The 10,159-nt window shown below is 36.2% G+C and overlaps 1 protein-coding gene across 1 annotated transcript in view; it reads left to right on the top strand.

The window, feature by feature from the left end:
• Positions 1–7,372: 7,372 nt before the first annotated feature.
• LOC104162478 (chromodomain-helicase-DNA-binding protein 9-like) overlaps positions 7,373–10,159 on the top strand; it is a 91,783-nt gene continuing 88,996 nt past the window's right edge. The window contains 2 exon segments of the mRNA XM_009701210.1: positions 7,373–7,455; positions 9,224–9,312. The gene's annotated coding sequence lies outside the window, so the exon portion shown is untranslated.

Below are 10,159 nucleotides of genomic sequence, written 5' to 3'. Positions count from 1 at the left end.
GGGGCAAAGTTTGGAGGAGAGGAATTGGGCCTTCCTTAGGTAGCGGGGCGGGGGAGAGGCTGGATGTCCTGCCCCTGGCCTCTTCCAGGTAAGAAGATGGTAGGGCGAAGGGAAGAGGGCTGGTCTCTTTCTCAGGGAGGTCTGAGGAAGAGGCTGGATGTCCCTCTTTCCCCCAGCGAGAAGGCGGCAGTGGGAGGAACGGGTTGGGTGGAGGAAGGTAGGGCAAGAATATCCCTAGCCACCTTATGTCGTTTAGGCAGGGGCCTGCGTGGCAAGGAAGGGTCGTGGCACCCTCCCAGGCAGAAAAGTGGGAATGTTAGACCTGATTTCTCACTACGAAAGATAATAGAGGTGGGCAGCGGGAGGAATTAAAATGATTTCCCAGGGCAAGCAAAGCAGTGGGAAAAAGAGGAGCTGCATTTGGCAGCCCACTGGCTTGGCTCCACGACAGCAGAAAACGTGGGCGCTGGGGAAAGGAATATGTAAGAGGAGGGCTGCCGGTGGGTGAGATGTGTCTGAGAGGGATGGAGGTGGGCATGTGGTCTGCTGGCCTTCTGGGCTGGAAGATGTCTGGGGTGAGAAGAACCGGTGGTGCACGACCGCAGGTTCCTGCTTCATGGGTGGGGGCTTAAAAAGGGGACTTGGCTGTGAAAGTGCAAGTTTGGAATTTATGGACTGGCATTTTCCAGGTCGGGGTGGCAAGTTGACTTCCTTCAGGGATGACAAAGAGAGGATTTTGAGGCTAGCTCGGTACTGTATGTATATAGCACTGGGTGGATAGGTGGCATGCGTCTTTATTCTAGTGAAGTGGAGAAATTACGGTATTTCCTACTGAGGCTTAAAGCAGTGAAAGGTTAAAACCTCTTCATTCCCTCTTCACACACAAATTTTTGTGAATAGCGATAAAAACCAGGTGAAGAGGGTCTAGAATTCTCTCATTTGGCTGTAAAGCTTTGACGTCGAGGTTGATGCATACACTTTTGGTTTGTAAGAAATGGTTTGCATTCCTCACTGTGTTTGTATCATAAGTGCCTTGAACCTTTAGCAACTAAAAACTTCCTTCGGTTCATGAAAGTTGTTTAACTTCATTGGTGTGAGAAAATACAGCTCAGTCTCCCTGCCTTACGTAGAAGAGATCTGAACCCTTTCGTGTTATAATGCATGCTTATGGGGAACAAAACAACAATCTGTGTAAAGGGTAAGGTTTCTACTTCTCCTCTTGTGTCTTTTTTGACACTTTGTAAGAAGTAGCCTCTCTGAGAAGTAATCCTCCTCTCTCAGGAAATCTAGGCCTGTCAGTCCTAAGAGCTCCCTGCATCTGTTTGTAAACCTATGTCATTTGATACCATCAAGTTCCCATTTGGCAGGTGTGAGGCTAAATAATTATTTCAACTTGTTTTACATAGAATTATTTGTATGAAAATATAAATATGTTTAGCATTCAAGGCAGAATATTAACATTGTCGTCTTTGAGCAATATCTAGATTTTTAGCGTGGCTCTGAGTTTTAATTTATTGATGCATAGATCAACTTTTTGCTAGTTTCTTTCTCAAGGTAAATATTTTAAAAATAATTTTTTCTATCTTATATTTTAACAGTTAAAAGAAAGAGTAGCAATTAGTATCTTTATGTTTTACCTACTCACAAAGTTTCTACATACCCTGAACCCCTCACACCCCCAACTAATAATAACTTCTTCATTGTTCCTGCATCTGGCAGATGAGGCTTCCAAAGTGCCATGGACTTCAATGCCCAGTTTTTGTAAAACAAAGAGCAAAAATCAGTATACATGTCCTTGAAAGTTAACCAATTCAGGGATCCGTGTGCCAGGCCCTGTGTATAAATCAAGGGCGCACAGAGAAGTTAGTGAGAAGTGAGGTAGGATGTGAACTTCAGATATCCACAACTCTGTGGTTACTGCCCATCGTGAACTCTTTAACCGTAAAGTAAATGTGAAGTAGCTGTCTCTCCCCCCCCTCCCGTGAAAGCCCTCTACCCCCCCCCCCCCCCCCCCCCCCCCGGGTGGGTAACCTACATCAATTTACTTCATATTTATAAAATGATAAGGGCAGGCACAGAAGTGGTTACAATATGTCTGCGCTGGTTTACTTAGCGCTAACTTGTTTGTGTTAAACCAAGTCATTCTATTTTTTATAAGAATGTATGCTGCCTTTCATGATGAAGATATAGTAACTTATTTCATTCTGAGTAAAGCTATCATTTTTGCTGTAAAAAGAACTGGAATTTTAAGTCTTAAAATTTTTCAAGAATTTTGAGCAATTTCAGCACCTACTCATTTCAGATGAGCTGCTGGTGCTAAATGCTCCTGAAGATTAGTCCAAGAATTCAGTCATGGAGAAATGTCGATGAAAGCACAGTGTGGTTTTTAAAAAGTATTTTTAGTGATGTTATCTAAAAGATGTGTGGCATGAACCACTACTGAGAGACTACAGAGGCCCTAAAACAGGCATTGTGCATTTTTTTTTTTTTCCTTTTATGAGAGAGACAAGTTAGTGATGCAGGCAGATTAAAACAAGAAGATTGACATGCTGCTTTAAAATTGCTTTGTTTGTGCAACCCAAAAAGTAAATAGATGCACTTTTGTTCTTACTTGCTTTGTAGGGCTAGTTTTAAGATTATTATTTTTTTTGGGTGTATGTTACAATTTTACAATACAAATTTTTCTCATATGTATCCTTCAAACACTTCAAAAGTACAGGTAAGCTGGACAATTATATATTTTATGGGTCTGGATTCCTTACAGTGCATTTTTGTCTGTCAGTCTTGTAGAAATAACTGTCCGAACGCTGCATCATTGTCTGTGTTGGATACATTTCATGCAATTTAGGATGAGGATAAGTTGGATCTGATGGAGCTGAATGCCATGATCCTATTCATCGCTGGATTGCAGTTTTCTACTTCTTTTCACCACTATATATGAACTAAATTCTCATTCATGTTTGGTACTTCTGTTCATAAATCATCCAGTTGAAATATCCAACTGAAGTTCAGTAACACTTAGCACTCAGTTTCTTTTCTAACCAAACTAGGTTTGTGGATACTTTATATTCTTCTACTGACCTGTCTATATTTGTCCTTTTAATGGTCTCAGTTCTACCAAACTATGGGGCTGTGAGCTTAGTGAACACCTGGAAGTCTCACAGTTACTCAGACTTACATAATGTACTCTCATTCTATTTTCTAGTGCTCTTCCTGTAGTTAGAAACGGTGCTTCAGGAATGCTGGGTATCTACGTACACATGAATGGGTGATGGAGAAACCATCTGTTTGTTTAGTCAAACATTCAGGAATTGATAGTTAGCATTATTGGAACTATTTTAGGATATTATTGAAGTATTCTTTGTCTCCTTCAGCGAAAGAAACTATGATACTAAGAAGTAGTTCTTTTGCTGATACAACCACCACCAAAAAGAGTTTGCAGCTCTTGCTTTGGCTGAAGGAATAGCAAAATTCTCACATTTTATCCGTCTGGCCAATTCATAAATGTGAGAGCAAGCTGGCCAGAAGTCAAACAGGCTGAACATGCAACTTTCTTATTTACAATAGTGCAGGGAGGAAAGATCCCCTTTTTTTAAAAGCAGTATTATTTTCTAAAGTATTATATGAGAAAAACGCAGTGTGGTTTACAATGACTATGATTTTGAGTAACTGCAGTGTTGAAAACTTGCAGAAGACCAACTCTTAAGTCAAATACTTTTTAACAATGTGGTTAGTGAAGCTGTAGCTTGACTGCAGTAGTACTTTCAAAATGTGTGTGTAGTAGTATTCAGATGGATACGCAGCTACCTCTTAGAATGTGCTTTAGTGATCAGGTAAAAGGCTACTTTTGGCAGCACCTTGGAACCGAGTTCCTCTTTCAGTGCTGCCTTCGCATTATGTTCGCTTGCTAAGCTGCCAGACACGAGTTACAAGGGAGGAAGCATTTTTTTATAAACTTGGAATTCAGCAGAAATACATTGGTATGATATGGCATCTGTCAGTGAGCAAATGTGTTGAGATCTTCAACCTCATTCATACAGATTACTAAAGAGATACCAAATATTAATGTCTTCAGACCACCAGTGTATATGCATGTTTCTTATTTTAAAATACGTGGTTTTGGTTTAATCTTAAATCAACAGTTAAAATTTGCAGGAAGATGGAAAAATGTTCCCATCCTTTTTCTGAAGACAAATAATAATTTTGACTTTGTTCTTTATCTGAGTCATATTAGAAAATGTAGTAACTCTGGTTACCAAATTATTTCCTTCTGCAATGCATTCTTGGGCACTTTCCCTTGTGTTGCATGAGCAGTATTAAAAGGTTAGTTCACTCTTTTAAGTTGGTCACTAAAATTCAGGAACTCCTCCAAAATTTATTCTGCAAATGGCTTTTGAGGAGTAAATTGTTTTATTACATTTGATACTTAACACCCTAATGAAGCAAGTTTTTACCTTCAGAAAGATTACATTCGTATAATGGCATGAAAATCTATGAAAATCTGATATTCCATATGTTAGAAGAAATCTGAGAACTAAATAGGATATATTTTTGTTTTCAGTTATGCTGTAGTAAAGCCGTTGTAATTAGCGGCTTCTACCAACATTAAAAACAGCGTTAGGTAAGACAGCAGGCCTGATTCCACAAAATATAATGTTGCTGGTTTCAGCATGTAGTTTTTGAAAGTATTTTTTGCTTGTTTTTCAGAACCTAAACTGAAATTTAACTTCAGAGAGAGATTTTTAGATAAGTTGTTAAGAATTAATTCATAGATACCCTTGAGAGACAGGTGGGTATTGGCCCGTTTAACTGAGGACATTTTTAAAAGTCCCTTGTCAAACTCTAGTGGCAGAGTATTGATGTTACAGTAGAAGTCATCTGGAGTCTCTGTCTATTGCAGGTGAATTCAGGAACATGTCCTGAGTGTTCTGGAAACCATGAAACAAGTTGAAAAATGTTGTTTTGCTTGAGTTATTCTCAGTTTTAATTGAATTCCTAGTTTAAGAAGAGTATATTGAACAAATCACAGAGTGTCTTTCCTAACATGTTTGGGAGGAACTTCTTTGAGAAACTTTCATATCAAATCTCCTTAGAAATAGGTTTTAAAAAAAAAAAAAAAGAAAAATTATATGCAGCCTCTTTCTGAAAGGTACAAACTTCTGTTACAGATGAAAGTCCTTATGCCAGCTAATCTAGTATGGAGTGGGAAGTCTGAACCTGTTCTATTTAGTAGAGTACTATCATGGTATCCTAATCTAGCTTTGTCAAGACTTGAAATTGTGTTCCTTTTTTCACAGAGAAGACTTCTATCTGTCCGTCTCAAGCCTTCACAACTCTTGGTCTGTACTCGTAGATCGTGATCCCTAGGCATCTGTAAAACAGACATGATCCTATGCATTGTTCTAGTTGGTACTTCCAGATTATAAACTTGCAGTAGTTCACAAAGATGCTTATCAGACTAGAACATGAGAATTATTGGAAGTTAGTGCATTATCAGATTGTGAATTGAAAGAGAGCTATGCTGTGAAGTCTCTTGTCTCTGATGTTTTATAATGGAATTTTGGTTTAGGCCACGTGAAAATGAGAAGGCTTTTTTCTGGTTTTCAATGCAAATGTTCCTCTACATCTTAAAATGGCTATGTAGTTCCTCAAGAAAGACATGGGAATGGTGAAACATATTTTGTAGGTCTAATTTAAGGTGTAATGCTGAAATTTATGACAAAACTATAGAAACTCTGTAATGCCTACATCAGAAATCTGAACAGCACCAAGAAGATTTTCTTTTTAAACTTGTAAGGGAGGTTGTGTAGCTGCCTTTCTAGTGACCCGTCGTAAACTGTAAATTACAAATGCATTACACTGAATATGTTATTCTAAGCCTTTTGACAGCTAAAGAAGGTAAAAAGAGGCATTCATATTCCGTACAGATACACTAAGATTTGTGGGCAGGTGTCTTAAGGAAAAAAGCTGTTTTCAGCGGTGTTCAAACGGGGTAAATTTTGTTACCTATGTAAGAAAATAAGCAGGAGCTCACTGAAGCCCTGACACTTCTGAAAGTCTCCACAGGTACGCTTTGGGGAAGCAAAATGGCAATGATGTCTAATGATCAGAACTAGTTACTAGTATAGCTTCCTTCAGTAGTCTTGTGGCCAAACCCCTGAACTTCTAAACAGTTATTTTCACTAAAATACACTAACTCAGGGTTAAACTTGGTTCTTTTCAAAAAGATTCTCCAAACTTTTGGTATCTTTCTAGTTCATGATCAATTGTAGCAAATTAAGATGTTGTCATTCTCTGTATTATAATTGTCCTTTCATTGCAAGTAATACCCCAAAATACAAATGACAAAATAGTATGTATGTATTCACCTTGGCCATTTCGATGCAATGTCTGATAGGTTTATTTAAACCAAGAAGAGGAAGGGTTAAAACTAAATTGAGAGGCTATGCACTGAAGCAGCTGATGCACATGGGCATGTTTTGTTCTGCAGGCTGTGCTTTGAGGGCAATAACCTTTGGCAGAGAAGTGAAGAAGGTAGTTGAAAATAATAACTTCTTAAACTGGTACTGTTAAGTTTTCTAAAGGTCTTTGCAAAGACTGAAGACATAAAAGCACACAAGGATTTTGTACAAAACCAAATTGTTTTATTAAATTTACGTTTTAAAAAATAGGAATTGGGGTAAAGTGGTTATTCTGAACTAATTGAAATGAATAGTTTATTTCCTCTTACACTAATGTATATAAAAGTCTGCATTTTAAAGCCCAAAATGAGGAAGATTACTATTCAAAATTTTTAGTTAGTAATAGTAATGCTTTGGGATTCCATCCAGAACATAAGGAAATCCATGTGCACTTAAGGAAATGCATATATTTCTTACAGTATTTTATGAAGAAACTATATGAGTTGGACTGTGGAAGATAATTTTTAAAAAACTTTCTATGATAGCTTAATATGTATCTAGGCAGGCTTGTAACTAATTTAGTTCTGGTTCTATTAAATAAAGTATAAACTTGGCTGTATATCAGTGACTTTTCCCAATTTAAGATTTACAAGCAGGCATTAAGACTGTCTTCCAAAGAAGACAAACATATTTGTACCATATCACATTTACCATACACATATATACCTGTGTACTTTTATATACGTAATTAAAAGTTCACTTGGAATATAGCTTATTTGAGAGTCTGTGGAGATAGATCCCATTTTGCTGCTTAAGAAAACTTTAAGTTACTTTTGTCTAGATTTCTCTTTGGCACTTAGTATAATCAGTAGTTCTTCTGCTGTCTGAAGTATTTCTTGTATTTTATGTTTAGAATAATGTATTGCAGATCTGGTGAATGTATATTTAATGGATTTTTTTCTTCTTCTCAACATAGGATTTTTCAAACTTTTAAGTACTTCACAACTGTCTCCATATTGGAAGCTATTCAAGCAAGCGGACACTGTCCTAAAGAGTAAGCAACATCTTTTTTTCTCTTTATTTTGAGGATTCACGAAGAATACAGTTGAGGAAGGATCTACAACAGCTATAGCCAAGAACTTAAGACAGTTTTTTTATTATATGGTAGCTACAGGTGATTTAGTTTTCTTCTTTTTGCTGTTGAACTCTTACAGTTAGGATAAATTACTTGGTTGCAAGTTTTCAGTTTTTCTTTTTTTCAAATAAAAATAATTTTTTGAATGCCTCTATTCAGTTAATTTAGGTATTGGAAAATCTTTATGCTATGACTTCATTTAGTCAACAAAGAGCTTTTAAGTAAACAGAAGTTTAGGAATTAAAAAAATACGTTGAAATGCTATATCAAACCTGACAGTTAAATAATTTCAAACTTGATTCTAATTTCTGGATGTGAAGAGGACTTTTGCATCGTGGGAGCTCTGTTTGCATGACGGGAGTTCCAGTATAGAAAGAGAGAACAACTTGCAGAAGGTTTCTGGCTGTTCTATTACAGAATTCATATCACTTCACTTAGATGGCAAAGAAAGATGGAAGTATTTAGCAGCCTTTGCCTAAGTATGTGTTTGGGTACATGCTTATTGTTTGTAAATTTTAGGAAAAAAAAATATATCTTGCATATTATTTAAGTGTCCCTATTAATGCAGAGCAGGGACGATTCCGTTGAGCAACCTTGGAATAAGTCTTGAAGTTACTGAATAATAAAAGGAGGATAAATGTAATTTATGTACCAAAATAGTACTGAATAAAATTTTTTACTGGAACATTGCAGAATTTTGATAGCTGTTATAACCACTTCATATCTTTGACATATGTTACAACATTGTCCCAAAGATATGGGGAGAAGAAATAATCTTTGTGTCTAAAATCTGCTTCTTAATGCAGTTATATATTACTATCTTATCTTTTAATAAAGATTAAAGGTTGAACTGTATTAATAGTCTTGCAAATGTGTTTAAGAGTTTGTCACCAAGAAACTGTGTTTAGGGAGAGGGAAATGTGTATTTATTGGAATTGGAGGATGCCCTGTGCCTTGGAGAGAATGATCATATTTTTGAAAGGGTAGCATTGTTTATGGAAAAACACACTGGTATAGGATGTGAGTTTATAACCTAACTTTTTGTGTGTCTTTTAGTGTTAGAGGATGTTTTTGTTTGCTTTGAGGCTTTTACACGCAGGCCCTAGAAACCTTCATTTTCACCCCACGCACATTTTCCCTTAAACTGTAATGTTTTGAAGCCTCTTTCAGATTAAAGGAGAACCTCTTGAAGTTGAGCTCCTCTACCTATTGTCAAGGCAAGGAGCAGAATAAAACTGTCATGCAAGTATGCTCCCCTAGAAAGGCATTATGAATTCCTATTGGCAAGTACATCTGTTGATATGTAATAGCATAGTGCTGTTAAAAGATAATATGTACAGGGCTTTTTGCATTGACAGGTTTAAAGCCTAACCTCAAAACCTTTTTATTTTTTTGGTCCTTATATTGTGTCTTAGAGTTGCCCTAACATTTTTAGTATTCTGGTGCAGACTCTGTCCTTAAACCTTAGAGGTTTGTAGGGTTGGGTTGTTTTTCACTGGTCCTACAAAATGAGCACTTTACTTGCCTGTTTATCAGACATTTATAAAATCACGGCCACTAGTGATTGTATATTAATTCTGGTGTTCTTGTTTTTATGGTATCTATTAACTTTTTTATTTTATTTTGTTTGAATGTATACTACTGAAGTTTGTTATTGTGTGACTTGTGTACCATGCTTCATTTTCAGGTCTCTAATGATGAGATATCCACCTGGATTGAAAGCATGTCTCTGAGCATCTTAATTCTTTGTTAAAGAGATGTGTTCTGTATTCATGGGTAAGGACATTTTCTTATCTTGACTTGGGCCCTTTTCTTAAATATCTTGTGATATATTTTTAATTTAGAAGATTTTCAGCAGCTTATTTTTATGTCTTATAGGTTAACCAGATACTTTTTTTAGTATAGAGTTCTTTAGGTGCCTGTGCTAGCTCTTAATTTTGATGTTAAGCGCATTATTAAACTTGTGAATTCATATATCTAACTATAAATGTGCTAACTATATCACTCTAACTCTTAGTATTACAGATAGAGAAATAGCATGGTGGTATATAGGTAAATAATTTAAAAATTGATCTGTGATTTGAGATTCCTTTTCTGATCTATACAGCAGTTCTACAGCCTTTAGTTGTGTATCACACTATACATATTTTGAATTTAGAGTTGTGGGAAAAAAGAAACTCCATCCTGGAAAACATCAAAGGAAAAGATTTGAGTTTTGTGCATTTAGAAAAAAGGCAATGTTTTTTTCCAATAATAAAACCCGTATTTCATCTGAAAAACTTTGTGGTATTACACAAAACAGGAGAAACAAAACAACCACAAAAATCTCACTAGAAAATAGGATTTTTTCTAAATGCTACTAGTATTTTTAGTTTTTGTAGGTCTCTAAATAGAACAGGTCGGGTTACTTCATACATTACAGAATTTGCTACAATGTGTTATCTCCATGTTTTAAGCTCTGCTTGCTAAAATACCATTTTGAGACTTTATAAATTTAGCTTGAGTTAAAAATTAATGTTAAAATGGATCTTTTAAAGAAGTATAGTAAGTGACCCAAACATGTACTGTGGGATTTTCTGATAGCATGCTGTTTTATACAGAGAGTTCTGTGATATACTTTCTC

The sequence above is a fragment of the Cariama cristata genome, unplaced genomic scaffold (assembly GCF_000690535.1).
Source record: "Cariama cristata isolate BGI_N322 unplaced genomic scaffold, ASM69053v1 scaffold12585, whole genome shotgun sequence".
In the NCBI taxonomy this organism is placed as follows: Eukaryota; Metazoa; Chordata; class Aves; order Cariamiformes; family Cariamidae; genus Cariama; species Cariama cristata.
This window is presented reverse-complemented; position numbering and strand designations above follow the sequence as displayed.